Source organism: Hibiscus syriacus, unplaced genomic scaffold (genome assembly GCF_006381635.1).
Source record: "Hibiscus syriacus cultivar Baekdansim isolate YM2019G1 unplaced genomic scaffold, ASM638163v2 tig00110063_pilon, whole genome shotgun sequence".
In the NCBI taxonomy this organism is placed as follows: Eukaryota; Viridiplantae; Streptophyta; class Magnoliopsida; order Malvales; family Malvaceae; genus Hibiscus; species Hibiscus syriacus.
In genome coordinates, this window is record NW_024062583.1 from 1 (window position 1) to 19,984 (window position 19,984).

Consider the following 19,984-nt stretch of genomic DNA (forward strand, 5'->3'; position numbering starts at 1 on the left):
TTTAAATTTTTGTTAAAATTGATGAGATGACTAGATTGATAATTTAAATAATTAACTGATAATAGATCGATAATCAAAATCAAAAATAATAATATAACCTATGTGTATATTATAATTTCATACATTTTTCCTATAACTAAAGTCAAAGCTGGTTTTCATATATTATATCATATTAATGTAGATAATTCACTCCACCTTTAACACACATTAACAAAATACATTTGATAATTCTTACATTATAATCGAAACATTTACAAATATATTATTAATTTTAATAATAAAATAAAACTATTTTTATAAACAAAATACGTGTCTGCTGAGTTGGCACGACGGCCTTCCAACAACTCAGCGAAAACGCGGGTAAAGCGCGTCCCCGGGGACGCGCCTTTGCAACTCAGCAGAAAGGGCTACTTCTGGAAATATTGGTCAAACGTGTCAGAAAGGGAAAATTTAAAGCAAACGGTGTGTTTAATTTAGCCTAGGTATGATTGATGAATGCGAGTCCTTTGAGCCTTGTACCTAAGTTTAGTAGGGAACGTGTAGGGAGACAAGGAGCTTTGTGCATAGATGATCATATCCCCGGAACCTATACTCGTCGTCGACTTCTTGGGCAATAATTAATGATCATACCACCCAGACATAAGATTCAATTCTCTCTATCCATTTTACTCTCCTCCGCGGGAAACAAGGTTTAAGACGATTGATTGAGGCTTACGGAATCTAAAACCTAGACCTTGGAAGAACAAATATTTCTAAATTATATGGATGTGTATATGAACAACTAAAATTAATATAATACCAAATATTTCTAAATTATATCGATGTGTATATGAACAACTAAAATTAATAACACAGAGACAGTGAAGATTGATTTTAAACGTAAACAATTTTCATTTTAGATATTGATTTGCCAACAGGGAAACTGCAAGACTATGATTATTATCGGGTCACATAGGCAGAGGCAAAGATACGATAAATCCAAGATTTTAGTCCATCCTCAAAAGTTGAGAAAAATGGAAAATTCTGCAACAGGCCATACAGAAAGGGGGGGGGGGGGAGACTCCCTAACATAGATCAATCTGCATTTTTATAATATTGGATAAAATTTAACACTGCAATTATATGTACAACTTTGCTCTCCATTTTAAAAAAGCAGATCAGTTTGAGCCACCAAGTGGTAATTCACAAGGAGATTTATCTTTTCATATACTACAAACTCAAGAGTTCATTGCCGAATAGAAACTAGTACTCGATAAATGACACTTACTCAAACTATTTCAGGGTTGTTGCATTTCCTCCGAAGATGTGTTGCTTTCAATCGAATCCGAGGCCCGCTCCGCTTTAGTGGGTTTAGCTTCAGCTCTGGAATTGTTGTTGGGGCCCTGCTCAACGGGATCTTCTGACATGTCATTCAATTTGAACGGTCTTTGGAAATCTTTAGCATTCTACTGTCGATAAACAGATTGTTCAACTTTTTCCTGCATACAACGATTCAAATTTTCAAAAAGAGGCAACAAATTACATGTCTGGTAACCACAAGTACAATTGGTATAATACGGAACTACTTACCTTTGTAGTGCTTCAAGCTTTCTCTGCAGCGCATCATGCTCGGCTGAATACGGAATGGAACCGCGTTGTTGGTAGACATTATTTTGCGCCAAGCATCAATCACTAACAGTGGTTGCAAAAGGATGATTTGCAGGAATCCATCTGTGTCGGGATCAACATCAGGCGGAATCGAATCCCCCTCTTTAAGGAACACTGTTGGTCTCTTCCATGGTATGCTCTTGACCTCCTTTTCTGATGGACAGCTTGCTGCTCTTTAGTAGAGTAACTGGAGCGGTATGCTTTCCACACATCTCTACAGTTGAATTGCTCTTCCCAACCTTAACCAATGGATTATTAAATGGGTCATCATACTTGAGAGGCCGTGATCTGTAAAATACAACAGATTAGTAACATCACCATAAACACAAGGTAAGCACATTGTCACCAAAGATGCGAAATGTGAAAGAAGAATTAAAAACGTTAAGGGACATGGTACGAAACACTAGCCCTTCCCAAACTAGCACAAAGCAATATATTCACAAGATTTATATCCTTTGCAAAGGCAGCAAGATAAAGGAAAAGATATAATAGAACGAAATCATACATGCCTCTTCTATCTGATCTTAGCTGGCCACGCCTTACAAGATCAGCTACAGAACCAGGATGGCTCTGGCTTGGCTTCCTCTCTGCGTATGCTCTCAGAGCAACAACCATAATTGCAATTGTAATGCACAACCCCACTGAAAAGTATTTCTAGGGAATTTTTTCATCTGAGACAAAAATGAAATGGACAGGGTTCTTCATGCTAGACTTTCATTTTTCTAGTAATTCATACAAACACAATCTCCACTGGTTTTACAGGCATGATAATGAAAAGCAATATAGCAAATACTAGCAACGCAAGTAAAAGCTGAATCATACTGGAGTACTCCTTACAGCAATATAGGAGCTGATGTTGAAAAATTATGAAGCAAAATACTTCTGTAGGCTCAAAATCTAAGCTAGCAATTACGTTAAGGCTATTTGGAATACATTACCAGGAAAACAGCAGGAGGGAAAGAAGCAATGGATTCCTGAAATAAGGCAAGTGGGTGTCGGGAATCTACCACCAGAGTACTTTCTCTGTATCAACAACCTCGTTCTGGGCACGACTGTCCTCCTCGGAGCTCATTGAATCATTAACAGCTCTCATCGGAAACGTTCTATTAGGTGTTAGAGGAACCCAGTTGAGCCGTTGTGTTAGGCCATGCCTACGATGTAGTAGTAGCAACGATGTTCCATGTGAAGAAACCCGGTGCTTCCACCCCAAATTGAAGGCAAATATCAGAGAATTTGCACACAGAAAGAAACCCAATCCGATGGAGGCAAATAAAAGGCAATTAAATAAATGCTTGGAAAATTTTGGGAGTTACCTGGAAAGGAAGGTTAGGAAATTGAAGAAGCCAAATTGATGCCATTAGGTTGAGATAGAGATACCTTCACACTGAAAAAACAAGATTCGGCTCAGTCCCTCCACATGACGACTGGGTTAAGGTAAATTTTATGAGATCAAATGTCACGTTGATTAAAAAAAATAAAAAAAAATCTTTAATACCAAGATTTTTTTTTCTATGGCCAAATTCAAATTACTTTATTTATATTCAGGAATAAATCCAATATTATTCATGTAAAACTTATTTAATAGGTCACATAAATCTCATTATTATTATTTTTATATAGTTAGTATTATTGCTATTAATATTTGTATATTTATAATGTATTGATATTTATGTTTAACTATTTTAAATGTTTATTAATATTTCTATTTAACATTTACAAGTATATTTTTTAAATTCAAACAAACAAATAGGAATGCACAAATTTAAAAATATAATATAAATATAATTTTAAATTTTAAACAAACATAGATAATTATTTTAAATTTAAGTGAATGATGATTTCAAGCAAATTATTAATTTTCATAATCATTTATAGTTAATTAATTAATTAAAATTAAATATTACTCATAATTAAACTCTTCATCGCCTCATCGCTACCCACTTACCAAGGACACGAGATTGCATTTCCACCGCTGCTTATTAAAATGAAATCATTTGTTAAAATAAATCGAAGTTGAAACTAAATATTAAAAAATAAAACGAAATTAAAATAGATAATTAAAAAAATCAAAGAAATCAGATAAATCAAACAGACCGTTGCTAACTGTTTGATTTTTGTAAAGCTAATTAATTTGAGTTCCATCAGAAGAAAACCTGCCCTGAATTAACTGACAACTAATTGCATTAAAAATGCTTGGAACGGAACCGCAGAAGAGAGTAAAATTCAAACCAAATGAAGATTTCTAACTTCAACACAAAATAAATTATCCCTCATTTTGGTGCTCATGGCATTCTCGACCTAGATGGAAATTGCTTTTCCAGAGAATTACAATCACTAGGAACAAACACAGGTAGCTGCCCACCTCTCTCTGATCTACCCTGCTGCTGCTGCTGATGAAGATGATCGCTCGATGAAGAACTTCTCTCCAACCCGACAGACAACGAACTCGTTAGAGGACCACCAAAAAATATTGATTGAACATTATACAAAAGCTGTGATCCGGTTGCCTGCAGAGAGCCTGCATTTCTGGAAGAGGAAGACACGAAGCGTCCGGCTTCTGGATCCCAAAAAACAGAAGTTCTGGAGCTTTCTATTCCACTACAAGTTCTCCTGATATGATGTTCAGCAGCATGTTCATTCCCTTCACTTTCTTTTACTGACAATGGAGATTGATTGACTGACGCTCCATACATGGGGTTGAAATGTTCTTTGTTTGAATGTTGTTGTGCCATTGGAGACGGGGTTATGCTGGAAAGATGACTGCTCATGTCCCCAACGCTGCGAGCACATGATTCGGCATCATCTCTGCTCACATGGCTCGAAGGATATGAGCTCAATGTACCTGCTATAGCAGTTTTAATCTCAGACCCATGGTCAGTACTGGTGGGACTGCTTCTTCCACTAATGTTACTACTAGACAGTTGATCAGCACTGCATGGATGATGCCTAGAGCCTACAGGACGGAGGACGGAGGACGGATGAGGTTGCTCTAGCTTTGGCAGCTGCTTTAACAGCCTCTTTAGTATCCAATTTTGCAAGTTTCCATGCACTTATTCGGACGGGACGTTGGGGTAGTTTTTTACCCTTGTCTGGTGGGTGTACACCATCTGGATCTACTGTGGATGGTAAGCGACCCGGGTCCAAATGTGGGATTATTTCATCCTTTGCGAGAAAACAAATAATCAGTTATAACTTTTAAAGAATAACAGAAAATCCATGACAGATGATCATCCTAAGAGAGGATGTACCCATGTTTAAGACAACAACTAGAATTATAAATTCATATTGGAACAGCGGCCACAATTTGAATGCAAAATTTCATTCTTCAATTTCGATAGCATACACCACCACCGATATAAAATGACCAAGTTTTCATGTTTAATAGTAAGGAAGTGGTACCCGGTGGTCCATGAAGATTCTAGGTGGGGTACACCAAGCACCTTTGTATTGCAAGCTCCTCCCAAGAGAGCTTCTTCCACTTATGGCAGTCAAAGCTGAACTGGTAGGTGATGATGATATAGTCTGCTGATCTTCACCATCTGCAGACTGTCCAGGTGGTTCACTTTGTGTTCTCATTGCAACAACATACTCATATGTTGTGATACCCTGCGGTTAGAAATGACAATGGTTCAATGTTTACATATTAAGACAGGAAGAGAGAGACGGAGTGAGAGAGAGAGAGAGAGAGAGACCTTTCTAATCAAAATTATATGGAAAAAGAACAGTTCTCCCAGAGGCACAATTGCAAGAAAAGAAACAGCTGTGCAGAGGGCCTGTGATCATTTGTATAATGTTAGGCAAAACCTGTGGCAACCGAGGTTTTCATTCACTCTTAGAGAAGTGAACACAAGCAGTTATGTATTTCAACCAGTCTCCGGGAAACAAGCATGTATAATTATAGAACATTTTGAAGCACCAACCACACAAATTCACATTTTAGAACTAGGATTTTTGCTTCTCAATACCCAAGAAATTCGGAGGTTTAAGTCAAAATCCACTGTCTAGAGTTTGTAAAATAGAGTCCAAATGAGAATAAAATTCATGCAAATATTCTATAATCAAAGCATATTTGTCCTGGAAAAATGACTAAGTCAACTGCGGTAAAACTTCTCAATCAATCAAGGTGCTCTTTCTTAAGAAAACTATATTACAGAAACAATCTGATCTCTTAAGCAGATGCAGAGAACATACAACCACAGTAGCAAAGGGGGGGGGGGGGGGCGCGGGAGAATCCAACTCCAAGCTTCTCGCTTATATCACTTTCTGTACCCTTTTATCAGTAAAACATCTCACAAGAACAGCAATTCCAACTCCAAATTCAACAATAAGCTGACGACCACATACATGCACACGTGTGGGCACATAAGAATAAGTTCAATTCTTGTCAGGAGATGCAAATGAATGATATGAACCATTGTCCAAAAGCTATCCTAAGAACTTACCCAAACAAGGCTAGCTGCCATCAAGCACACAAAACTGATGTAATTTTTCCTGCCGACGCAATTATTCAACCAATGGATAAAAAGGTAAAACAGCTTAGTCATGCCCAAGATTTCATGAAATTCTAAATCAGTAAAAAAGGGCCAAATTGTTTCAAAACGCTACAAAGAAATTACAAGTTATGGAGAAAAAAGCAGACTTACAGCACATAGCCAAGGCACTACAATTAGTCAACCAGAAGCCCTAGGTGATTACTGGTCCGGTAACATAAATGTTCTAGCTATCAATTCTTGATAGTAGTTCTCAAAACCAAGAAAGTATCCATAAATTTATGACACTGAAAAGGATAAAAATTTGATAACTCACTCGACAATGATGATCAAATCCATCAACACATTTTTCACAACTTCTACAATGCTTGCTGAACTTGCGCACCTGAAAAAGGTGATTTGCAAGGGCAGGAAGAGTTATTATAGCTCAATAACATGCAACCAGAGACTCAAATATATCCAAGCCAGTTGTTTCAAAAGCATGGAAACTCTGGATAATTAGTATGAATTCATCCCAGGGATATAGAAGCTTGAAAAGCAAGGAAAGGTAATTTCTTTAAATAACATTCAACTGGTAAAATATACGCAAGTCAGTTGTTCCAAAAGCATGGAAACTCTAGAGAATAAACATGATTACAGGCTATACAGCCCAGAGATATACTTGCTTGAAAAGAACGGAAAGGTAATTTCTTTTCATATATAAGTGAAAGCTATATCAAGAAACTTCTTTTTTGTGTCTAAGCGTGCACCTAGGTAAGAGCGCTACTGCACAAGTTTGGGCTATTTACTGTTGCTAATTTTGATAAAATTAGATTTCTCATTTCTTGTATTCCATTGAAAAGGGAGACAACAGTGGGGGGTTTTTTTTTTGGGTTTAGGGGGGGGGTCGGGGCTCAGGGATACGAAGAGAACTATCCTACCACAGTGAACCTTACTTCTGCATTACACAATGTGCAGAACAAAGCATCTTCTTCTCCAGATTGTTGCTGCAGAAGGTCTTCATCTTTGCAGCAATCTTCTTGTACAATACAAGCACAAAAAAACCCAAGTTTGGAACACCATTGTGAACCATGCAAATTATATTGACTTCCATACTTTAATCCTATCCTGCTAGGCTCTTCAATAGAAGATGCATTACCTGGTTAAACAGTGCAAAAACTTTGGTTAATTGAGACAAACAATATACCACAGAGAAGCTCATATCTTAATACAGGCAGCTATTATTAAACAATTTTCAAAAGACAATTCTAACTATCAACCAATTATGTTCACAATTATCATGCAATCTATTAGCAAAACCGTGCTAAAAAACGTTACCTGGCGGATCCATTTCATTTTGTGATTTACAAGCTGATTCCTTGTCAGCTTCAAGGAGAATTCCAGGATCACAAGGATCAATAGCAGTGCATCGAACATACAGGATGAGAACAGAGATTGCCTTAAAATGAAAATCAAGCATTAAGATAATAATTAGGAAAGCAACTAAAGAAGATTTAAACCTTAAGATAAATAAAAAGGTTACTGCGGTTACCGTGATAGAGTAGACACCAATAGCCACAAATTCATAGATATCTTTTCCAAGAAAGGGAGCAAAGAAGGCATAATATGCAACCGATAGCAAAAAGAAAACGGTAATGGCCACAACCTATCCAATGTTGAGAAACAAAAAGGTTAATGGTGGTTGTTGAAACGAGACACATGCAAGAAGTTTATCACATGAATCCTATTAGAGGATGGAGCTTACAAGAACGTAAACCAGCAATGTGTAAAGATACTTAGGTAATGAAAAGCCATCAGGTTTAACATCACGTCTGCCATAGATGGCTTCATAGAGTATTATGACTCTCTTCTAAAGTCATGACTTGGTTTCAAATTGTTTTCTCATATTGGTAGTCTTAGTAACTACTTTACATGCTAATCAAAAGTAGGCATCCCTTTGCAATGAAATAACTTACCAGGGAAATGGACAATAATGACTATAAACTAAAATTAGAACCTTATTAGCACATAAAATTTTTCACACAATCTAATAATTTATTTTGTTTAGTCTAAAAGTATATCGAGGAGAATTAAGATGTCAGCTTGTTTCAACTTTCCTTGGTACTTCCAAAGCAAAGCAATACATTAATTTGACCAGCTACTCTACTCATACTTGAGATCGATGAAAATTTCCCAAGTTGGACTATTTTCTTAATCTAAACGGTTAATCGGATCTAATAAAAGAAAAGAAACACAAACATCTCAAAAACATGGAGCTTAGTTCATTTAAAAAAAAATGCATTCAAGTCAACAGTCGACAAAATCAATATTCATGACAAACGATAAAACTCAGGTAACCTGTTATATAAATTCGTAATATATACATTATACATATATAAAAGAATCCCCTTGCAAACATACAAAGAAACAACAAATTCAAAAGATTAGGAACAGTTACTCCTCGCTAAAGGCAACAATGTACATAAATGATAATAAAGGAAAAACACGGTAGCTGGAAACAAATTGTTCGAAGTATCAATGCACAAAAGAGGCAACTGATATAGAAAGGAACAGAATAAACCTGAAATGTATGAGCCGGCAGTTGCCAGCCGTGACGCCTCACCATTGTCAAACAACTGCTCCGAAACTCCTCATGCACCACCACATTCGACAAAACCCAGTTTGAAAACAATAAAAGCAAAATCTCGAAGACGTGTGCTTCACATTTGGCCTGGTTCCTTTTATTCTTTTTGTCATCAAAACCGTTTTATCCCTTGAACTCAAAACAAAACTAAGAAATTAGAAGAGAGAAGGGGCTCAACTAGACCAGTAGACGTGCAGTAAGTTTGAGAAGAGGCATAAAGTTAGTTTTCAGTTTTAGAATTTGGAGAATTGAATGAATGCATTTCGATCAGGGATAGCCCTTGAAGAAGCGAAGAATAAAGGAAGACTAGAATACGGAGTGTGTAGGTTTCTTTAATTTAAAATAGAAAAATAGAAACTGGGATTTTAAAAACGACGTCGTTCGAAGTTATAACTAACTAATATTATGCTGTTCTTTAAGGAATTATGCTCTTTGTTTAATTTTAACCAGTTCTTCAACAAGTACATCGTAAATTTTATTATTTAATCATTATTGCATAATCAAACGATTTTGGTGTTAAATGAATTATTATTATTTTTTAAAAATTTAGAATTTGAATCAACAATGATTAGTTTAAGTGATAAGTAACTTAATATCACTTAAATAAAATTTCGAGTTCGGGTTGAACATAAAAAATGACATGATTATGAACATTCAATATCAAGTGGTTAATTATATTTACACAAATATTATCTTATACTCATCTCATATTAATAAAAAATATTTTATTTTATATGAAATAATTTAAATATATACATGTAAATTATTTTAAACTTCAAAATTTTAAAATCATATATAAGTAATTCAAACATAATTACAAAAAATAATAAATAATACTTAAGAAATTTAAATTAAAAATAAAGAAAGTTTAAATTATTGCTTTATTTAATTTAATATATTTTTTTTTTATATTACTAAAATTATTTATATTATATTTTTAATTTTCTTTGATGTCATTATTATTAGAATATAAATCGACGGTTCTTTTTTAAAGAATTAATTTTTTAATATTTTATTCTTTTTCTCAACTTACAAATATTAATATTAATAATTTTTATTCTTTTTCTCAAAAATTTTTTTAGATGTTATTTGATTGTAAATATCAAATTAATTGATATAATTTATAATGCTAATCTTAACTCTAATTAGTAAAAAAAATATAACACATTAAATTTATGGGTAAAGTATAGTAATGGTCACTGAACATTTCTGAAGCTTGCATTTAGGTCCCTCAACTTTTAAAACTTGCAATACAGTCCCCCAATATTTATTCCTTTGCAATATGGTCCCCCAACTTAAATCACTGTTAGAAAATTAGGGTAAATTATATAAACGGTCATTGAACTTTTCAGGCACTTGAATTTAGGTCCCCAACTTTTAAAACTTGCAAAACAGTCCCCCAATAATTTTATTTCTTATTAAATATAGATGTATAGAAAATATAATGATTTAATTTATATTTAAATGTATGAATCATTTATTTTTTATATATTTTATTTTTCTTGTATAAATTAGTATTAAAATGTTTATATTTTAATCAAAATATTTCAATATACGAATAAAAATATATTTATATAAATGTATATTTATTTAGATGTATAAATAAAAAATATATTCATATATTAATGTATGAATCATTTATATTTTTTGAATATTTTATTTTTAATAAGAAATTAAAATTATTAATTATATTAGAAATACTCAACTTAAGATTATATATAATCATGAATTATAAATATGAAAAATATAATTATTAAATTTAGTTTAAAAATATATAAATCTTAAATTTATTCTTTTAAAATATTGTATCAACTAATATTTAAAATATATATTAAATCTATCAAACAATTTATCAAATATAATATTTTTTATTGTAAAAAAATATTATATTTTCTATTGTAAAAAAATATAATTTTCCCATCATTTATTGCTTTCAAATTTTTTGCCGAAGTTCAAATCTCATTATTTCCATTTTTCCATTATATTCTTTTTTTTTCTGGCATTGGTCATACTATTAGTATATGTATTATTGTATATCTCTTAACACAAACGATGGTGTTAGCTTAGTGGCTCCACCCTGTATCTTTAATTTGCGTGACTCAGGTTTGAGTTTGCCCAAGACCCAAATTTTACTTCTTTGTAACTTAATTTTATTCTAATTAGGTGGTGACATGTGTCACCAATAACATATATCATGATAATGTGTTAACACATGTCAGATCCTGGTTAAATGATTAATTTATTAAATTTTATTTAATTTAGGACCAAATTGATAGCATATATAAATAATTAGGTGGTGACATGTGTCACCAATGACACGTGTCATGATCATGTGCTAACACATGTCAGATCCTAATTAAATGATTAATTTATTAAATTCTATTTAATTTAGGACCAAATTGATTATATAAATAATAAAGACTGAATGTATAATAATGTCAATTCCTTTTAACTGCCACTTCATCATTTGTATCAATTGGTAACGACTAGTGGCTTAGTTGAAACAATTAAATAATTATGTTGTATGATTGATAAATTTAAAAGATCGATGACAAAAGTAAAAAGGGCTAGATAGTTAAGTTGTCAACCTAGTAGTTTACACTTTTATTTATACGTCAAAATAACATTTTATAAATTTAAAATTCGAATTATTTTCAACCACTTCTATATCCTAACTACTTTTTTTAATTAAAAAATTTCTTCAACAGATAAGAATTATACTATTATATTTATATAAAAAATACGTATCACATGAAATAAGATGAAATTAAATAATAATAAATCTACATAATTGAATTTAATTGAATTATTTTGGAATTTAGGGTTTAGAATGAAATTGAATTACTTTGGAAATTGGGGTTTAGAATGAAATTGAGGTATGTTTTGCAAGTTTTAAAAGTTGGGAGACCTAAATTCAAGTGTCCAAAAAGTTTAATAACCTTTTATATAATTTACCCTAATTTCTAACGGTGGTTTAAGTTGGGGGACCATATTGCAAACGGAATAAATGTTGGGGGACTGTATTGCAAGTTTTAAAAGTTGGGGGACCTAAATGCAAGCTTCAGAAATGTTCAGTGACCATTACTATACTTTACCCTAAATTTATTTATATAAGAATTTTATTCATGCGTGCGATAAAAAAATTAATTACTTACATACTATCTAATTATTATTGAAGTCATAAATATTCTTTTAAAAATTATTTTTAAATTTCAAAAAACTATTTTCAAATATATATATTTTAATTACTTGCATACACAACTTACTTTTAAATTTTAAAATACATGTTTTCAAATTTAAAATTAAGTTAAAAAGTTATACATAAATTAGTTTTATATTACAATAATCATATTTTAAATTATTTAAATAGTAAGTTAAGAAAACAAAAGGTATTTTAGTAATATGTGATGATCAACAAGTTAAATAAGGAGAGGGAAAATGAGACACCCGTATGGTTAAGTGGTTAACTTTAAACTTTGATTCCACGTGCAAAGGACAACATTCACGTGAATACGCATTATTTTGCGTTTATTGCTATGCACTTGTTTGATTGTATTAAGGGCCGGCTATCATGGCGAAACCATAACAACATATTGACTCACATGGGCATGATGTCATTTTTTCTATTATTTTTTTTTAAAAAAAAGCGAGCCTCATTAAAAATTTCTTTGCTAACATGGGATCCTATCAGGGAGAAAAGAGTGCCCTAATCCATTAATCAATTGATAAACAGTCACATCTTACATCGGACGCAATGAATTATGATTAGTAAGCGCTTTTTGAGCCAATCTACGAGCCACTAAATTAACCTCCTTTCTAACATAGGACACTATACAACTATTAAACGTATTATATCGATCCTTGAGAGCTATAATATGAACCCTAATTGTAGAAGTATCGCCTCCCAACTCATTATATAGATTTACAATCATTGTAGAGTCCACCTCGATAATTATGTCCCTCAAGTTCTCCTCCGTGGCAAGATTGATAGCCGCAATGAAACTGTGCAACTATGCTAATACGAGCTCAAAAATGCCACCCAAGGTGGTAGCTAGGCCACTTAACACCAATCCGGAGGCATCCATCGCCACAACACTGACTGTCGCCATCTTAGTCGAAGGATCAAAGGCGCCATCAGTATTTAATTTGATCACCATACCAGCAAGTGGTTCCAATGAACAACGTCAGGGTCGCCATAGGGGCATGTAATAGCCCGTGAGCAGAGTCAAGAAACTCGTTATGTAAAGCTTTGGCATTGGTAACAAGAATCCAAGAAGGCTGCATCCAGCCCTCGTGGACCATCAAATTTCTTCCATTCCAAACGTTCCATAGGAGATCCGCAAAATTTGCAAAAGGCATAATCCCAATCATAGTTCATGTTTCCTCTAACCACGATAATATGGAAAGAATAGCGAACTCTTGGGCATCGTGGAGTAACGACGTCTATTTATCACGCAGAATGGGTGCTCCGTTGTACGCCTTTAGCCTTTGACCATTCACCTTGAAAGTAGTTCCATCATCCAACTTCGATATTTCGATTGCACCATGGCTATGTACTTGATGTACTATGAACGGTCTTGACCATCTGAATTTCAGCTTACCTGGAAACAACTTGAGTCTTGAATTATAGAGCAATACTTGTTGTCCTGGAAAAAAATCACCTTAGCAAAATTTTTCTATCATACAATATTTTGTCTTTCTTTGTAAAGGCGAGCGTTTTCATACGCCTAAGCTCTAAATTCGTCCATCTCGTTTAATTCCAACAATTTTCTTTCTCCAGAAAGATGCGCATCCATATTCAATTTCTTGATGGCCCAGTACGCCTTGTGTTCTAATTCTACTGGAAAATGGCATGCCTTGCCATAAGCTAACTTGAATGGGGACATTTCGAGTGGCGTTTTGAATATTGTGCGGTAGGCCCACAGTTCCTCATCGAGCTTTGGTGACCAATCTTTGCGTTTTGGGTTGACCACCTTCTCAAGAATCTACTTGATCTCATGATTTGAAACCTCAACTTGCCCATTGGTCTGGGGATGATATGTTGTGGCAATTTTATGGCGCACCCCATATCTTTACAGTGCCTTAGTAATTAAATTATTTTTGAAGTGAGTGCCTTTATCGCTGATAATTGCTTGTGGTGCTCCAAAATACGTGAATATGTTTTTGTGCAAGAATTTCAGCACGATCTTGGAGTCATTGTGAAGTGTGGTCACGACTTCAACCCATTTGGAAACATAGTGTACCGCCAAGAGTATGTACAGATCACCAAAGGATGATGGGAAGGGTTCCATAAAGTCGATCCCCCATACTTCGAAGAGTTCAACTTCTAAAATGTTTTACCGTTGCATCTCATTTCTCTTCGATATATTCCAAGTGCACTGGAAATGATCACATGACTTATAGAATTCGTGTGCATCTTTGAATAAGGTGGACCAGTAGAAACCGGATTGAAGGACCTTTTCAGCAATCATCATCCCACCAAAGTCCCCTCTATACAGGGATGTATGACAATGAAATATAATCTCTTTTTGTTCTTTTTCGGGGATACACCTTCGGATGATTTGGTCCCCACACTGCTTGAATAGGAATGGTTCATCCCAGTAATAGTGACGTACATCATGTCTGAATTTTTTCCTGGCCTGGTTAGATAAATCTGGAGGCATAATACAACTAATAAGAAAGTTAACTATGTCAGCGTACCACTATAAATAAAATTTTCTCGTCAGGGAAATCCTCTTGAATATCCTTCATGTCATGACAAATATTTTTTTTCTCTAGCCTAGACAAGTGATCTGCTACTTGGTTTTCAGTACCCTTCCTATCCTTCACCTCCAAATCAAATTCTTGCAGCAATAATATCCATATAATAAGCCTAAGCTTTGCATCTTTTTTATCAACTAAGTACTTAATGGCAGAGTGATCAGTGTGTACTATGACCTTAGTCCCTATAAGATATGGCCTAAACTTATCAAAATCGAATACCACCACAAGTAATTATTTTTCAGTAGTGGTATAATTAAGTTGAGCATCCTTAAGGGTACGGTTAGCATAATAGATGACATGGAAGATTCTATATTTTCTTTGTCCTAGCACTGCCCCTTCAACATAGTCACTGGCATTACACATCTGCTCGAAAGGGGCATTCTAGTCAGGTGGAATAACAATTGGTACCGAGGCAAGCTTTTTCTTTAGATCAGTGAACGCATTGAGGCAGTCATCATTGAACACGAACGATAGATTTTGTTGAAGCAAAAGACACAAAGACTTTGAAATCTTCGAAAAATCCTTCATGAACCTCCTGTAGAATCCTACATGCCCTAGGAAACTTCTTATGCCTTTCACAGTAGTGGGTGGAGGCATATTCTCAATCACTTTCACCTTGGATTTATCAACCTCGATACCTTGGCAAGAAATTTTTTGTCCCAACACAATTCCTTCTGTCATAATAAAGTGACATTTCTCCCAATTTAACATAAGGTTTGACTCCTCACATCACTTTAACACTTTAGATAAATTGCTGAGGCATCGGTCAATGTCATCGCTCGAGAGGAAATAGTCATCCATAAATATTTCCATGAAGTCTTTCACCATATCTGAGAAAATAACCATCGTACACCTTTGAAAACCCGTACCCGACCTGAATACAAGTCGGAGGTGTCACATTGACTTTTCAAATCAATGTACTTATACAAAATAGTGGAAAAATTTAAACTTATATTAAATAAACCGAATAATTTACATAAATTCAATACAAAAAGTTTACAAATTGATCAGAGCATATACAACTTAATCCTTTAATTACATGCCAACACTGGTTTATATAACAAAAGAACCTACCGTTTAAGATCTGATATCTGAAGGAGTTATGCTATCCCAGTTGCCTAGCCTTGCTCTTCTAACTTTCCTGATCCTACGTGTAAAATACTCACATGCTAAGTCATCGACTTAGTGAGGCATAATGTATAATAATGCTATAATGAAATTTTGTAGCATACAATCATATATTTATTCAATACAACATATATGGACATGCATTTACCACATAATAACCTATCACAGTATTCAATGTTATTTCATATTTTATCTTTTATTAGCCCAAGGTACAATACCGAGAACTTAAGGTATGTGAGTGCATTGAGGTTCTGCACCAATGTTGTCACCACAACTAGTATAAAAGGCACTGAAGTGCCACGTAGAAATGCACCGAAGTGCCATATAAATTATCCCAAAGGACTACATATATGTCCTGTAAGACCCCAAATAATTGTCTCTTAGGTCCACATTTATGTTCCAAAAGACCAAATATATGTATGTTCCAAAGGATCACATATATGTCCCGGAGGACCACGTAGAACCCTTGACTCTTGGCATGCCAATTATACCCTCAACTCTCGTATTACATAACATGGGCTTTATCGCAATTCTTATGACTTATATCACATAGACAGATAAACTTGTAGCTTTTTATCACATAGTTCATGTAACATTCCCATATGTTCACTTAGATCATTGTCTTATAATGCATATCATATAAGTTCATGTCACATTTCATATCATATAATGCAGCCAAGATATATTTACACAATGCAAATCATAATTATGCTTCTACTCATGCAATCATGTGTTCAATATGTAGGAAACAAACTTGTTACAAGTCTAATTTCCATATAGCATTACATATGTTCTAAAAGTATGCACTCACCATAGCCTCACTAGTCCAAGCAACACACCTATATCTCTTTTTCTTTCCCTCGATCGATCTTACTCGTCAACTGTTCCAGAACTTGTTTATGTTCTATATCTACATGAATGTAATTTCAATGCAAATATCATAATCCTAAACATTACAAATCTATTTTAATAACCTAAGCTAACAGAAGTACTTAATTCACATTTTCCTTTTAAGTATTATCGGTACCCAAGGTATAGTACCGATACTTTCTTTACGATAGTATCAATACTGTGCTTGAGTATCGATATCTTTTCCAATTTTGGAATTCTATTTCCAAAAGTGGTATCGATACTTACATAATAAAATATATACCCTTGGTAGCGATACTACCCCTTCGGTATCGATACCTCATGAAGAATTTGTAAATATTGGCCTTATGGCATCGATACTGTTCATGCAGTATCGATACCTACACAATATTATCACCTATTATGGCTTTGTAGTATCGGTACTTACTCATCCAATACCGATACTATCAACCCAGAACATGCTCCTATCACCCGAAAATTATCAACACTTCACCTAAATTCCACTTTTAGAGTTCCTTACATACCATCAAACTCAATTATATTCACTTTAACTATCTTTTATCATTCTAACACCTCATAATCTTCAATATCTCACCATAATTCTTTAAACTAAGAATCTTAATAAATTTTCAACATGTTCTAAACTCATTTCTAACACTTATTACTTCTTATTCTAACTAATGACAAGTCAATTCCAACTTCCAAATCCATTTATTTCCTCTTATTCACAATTTCACTTATAACCCTCTTATATTTAATCATTCATAACTTACAATTCTTTGATTTTCTACATCCCTTTTAGTTTCCATAAACTTTCCTAATGCTTCATCAATCAAAACCACTCATGAATTGCAAGAATAAACCAACTGAAAACCAAACTCACCTTAGCTTATGGAACTCATGCTGAGAGAAGGAAGAAGAATGAAGATATCTCTGGAAATCTCTCTTTTCCCTTTTTCCCTAGCTCCACGTGGTATATAATATCACCATAACGATTTTTTATTTCATTTACTTGTCAAATGACCATTTTCCCTTCCCTTCATCCTTCTTTGCTATCCAGTCCTACATAAAATATTTCACTTAAGTCCTTAAACTTTTCAATTTATCTAATTAGTCACTGAATTCTACAATTTTACAATTTGGTCACTAACCAGGTATTTGGGATGTTAAAAATCTCCCCTTAAGAAAATGCATCCTCGAATTTTCATTGCACAAAGAGATGGGGGGTATTGATTACGTATATCTTCTTCGCGTTCCCACGTTACTTCCTCTACTTTGTGATTCCTCCATAAAGCTTTGACCATTGGAACTGTTTATTTCTTAACTGCTTGACTTCATATGCCAATATTAGCACTGGTTCCTCCTCATAGGTCAAATAGATTTGGACTTCAATTTCTTCCGGTGTAATGATATGTGAGAGATTGGATCTATATCGCATAAGCATGGAAACATGGAAAACATTATGAATTTTCTCATTTCCGGTGGCAAAGCTAACTGATATGCCACTGGTCCTACTCTCTTAATAATCTCGTATGGCCCAATGAATCTAGGACTCAACTTCCCTTTCCATCCAAACCTTAAATCTTTCTTTCAAGGAGTTACCTTCAGGAAAACTTTGTCTCCAACTTCGAATTCAATTTCTTTCATCTTGAGATTAGAATTTGACTTCTGCCAGTCAAATGCTACTTTGAGATTATGTTGAATTTCCCAAACTTCTCTTCCACGTATTAAATCAAATCCGGATCCATAACACTTCGATATTTAAGCTCATACTAGTTTAGTGGCGTATGACATTTTCTCCCATATAAAGCCTCATAGGGTGCCACTTTAATACTTGACTGATAACTATTGTTGTAAGTAAATTCAACAAGTGGCAAATACTTCTCCCTTGATCCTTTGAACTTGATTACACATTCTCTCAACATATCTTTCAATATTTGAATAGTCCGCTCGGACTGTCCATCCGTCTGAGGGTGAAAAGCTGTAATGAAATTCAGTCGAGTTCCCAACGATTAACATATACTTTTCCATGCAACAGGTACTCCATGCAATCTGATAATTTCTCTAATGTACAACTCAACATACTTTTCCATAGAGAAATCAATTCGAACCAGAATAAAATGTGTTGACTTGGTCAATCGATCAACTATTACCCAAATTTAATTTCTTTTGTTAGGAGTAAGAGATAACCCTAAAACAAAGTCCATCATCACATTCTCCCACTTCCATTGAGGAATGGAGAGTGGTTGCAATAATCCTAAAGGAACTTGATGCTCAGCTTTGACTCTTTGGCATGTCAAACATTTAGACACAAATTCAGTGATATTTTTTTTATTCCTGGCCACCAATACCTACTCTTAAGATCCATATACATCTTGTTTCCACCCGGGTATCGTCAAAGAACTACAGTGAGCCTAGGTAAACAAATCATTCTTCAATTCCTCATTATCTGGAATCACCACTCTTCCTCGATAATACAAATTTCATTCAGACTTAATCTCAAAATCCTTATTTTATTCATTATTTACTTGTTCCAATATCTTCAAACACTTTTCATCTTTGTTTTGCAATTCCTTAATTTGAACCAACCATGTTGGTTTAAGTTTTAATTTTGCATATAGACCACCATCGCCATTTAATGATAACCTGGCATCTAAAGCTCTAAGGTTGCAAACTTTTTTTGACTTAAGACATCTGCTACCACATTCTCTTTTCCATGATGAAAATCGATTATTACATCATAGTCCTTTAGAAACTCAAACCATATTCTCTATCTCAAGTTGAATTCTTTCTGAGTTATCAGATACTTCAAGCTTTTATGATCCGTATAAAGATAACAACATTCTCCATATAAGTAGTGACGCCAAATATTAAGAGCTAACACTACTGCAGCCAACTCCGAATCAAGCATTGGATATTTATTCTCATGTGGTTTCAGTTGTCTAGACGCATATGCTACCACTTTCCCTTCTTGCATAAATACACATCCCAATCCATTATGAGACGTATCACTGTAAACCACGTAGTTTTTGTCAGATTCAGGTTAGACTAACACTGGAGCTTCTGTCAAAATTCTCTTTAATGCTTCAAAACTTTCTTGACACATAGAGGTCCAAACAAATGGTACATTTTTCCTCATCAACTTGGTCAAAGATAGAGCTATCATCGAAAAATTCTTAACGAATCTTCGATAATAACTAGCAAGCCCAAGGAAACTCCGAACTTCAGACACATTCTTTGGAACTTCTCATTCCAAAATGGCTTTTATCTTTTGAGGATCTACCCGAATCTCTTCTCCATAAATTACATGCCCAAAGAAAGCCACTTCATTCAACCAAAACTCACACTTAGACAACTTGGCATAAAGCTTCTTATCTCGTAGAGTTTGCAAAACTACCCTCAAATGTGCACTATGCTCTTCATTAGACTTTGAGTACACCAATATATCATTAATAAAAACAAC

General features: G+C 34.1%; 2 pseudogenes; both read right to left on the reverse strand.

The window, feature by feature from the left end:
* Positions 1–1,071: 1,071 nt before the first annotated feature.
* Positions 1,072–3,050, reverse strand: LOC120214421 (annotated as a pseudogene).
* A 763-nt stretch (positions 3,051–3,813) lies between these two features.
* LOC120214433 lies at positions 3,814–9,049 on the reverse strand (annotated as a pseudogene).
* Positions 9,050–19,984: the final 10,935 nt, after the last annotated feature.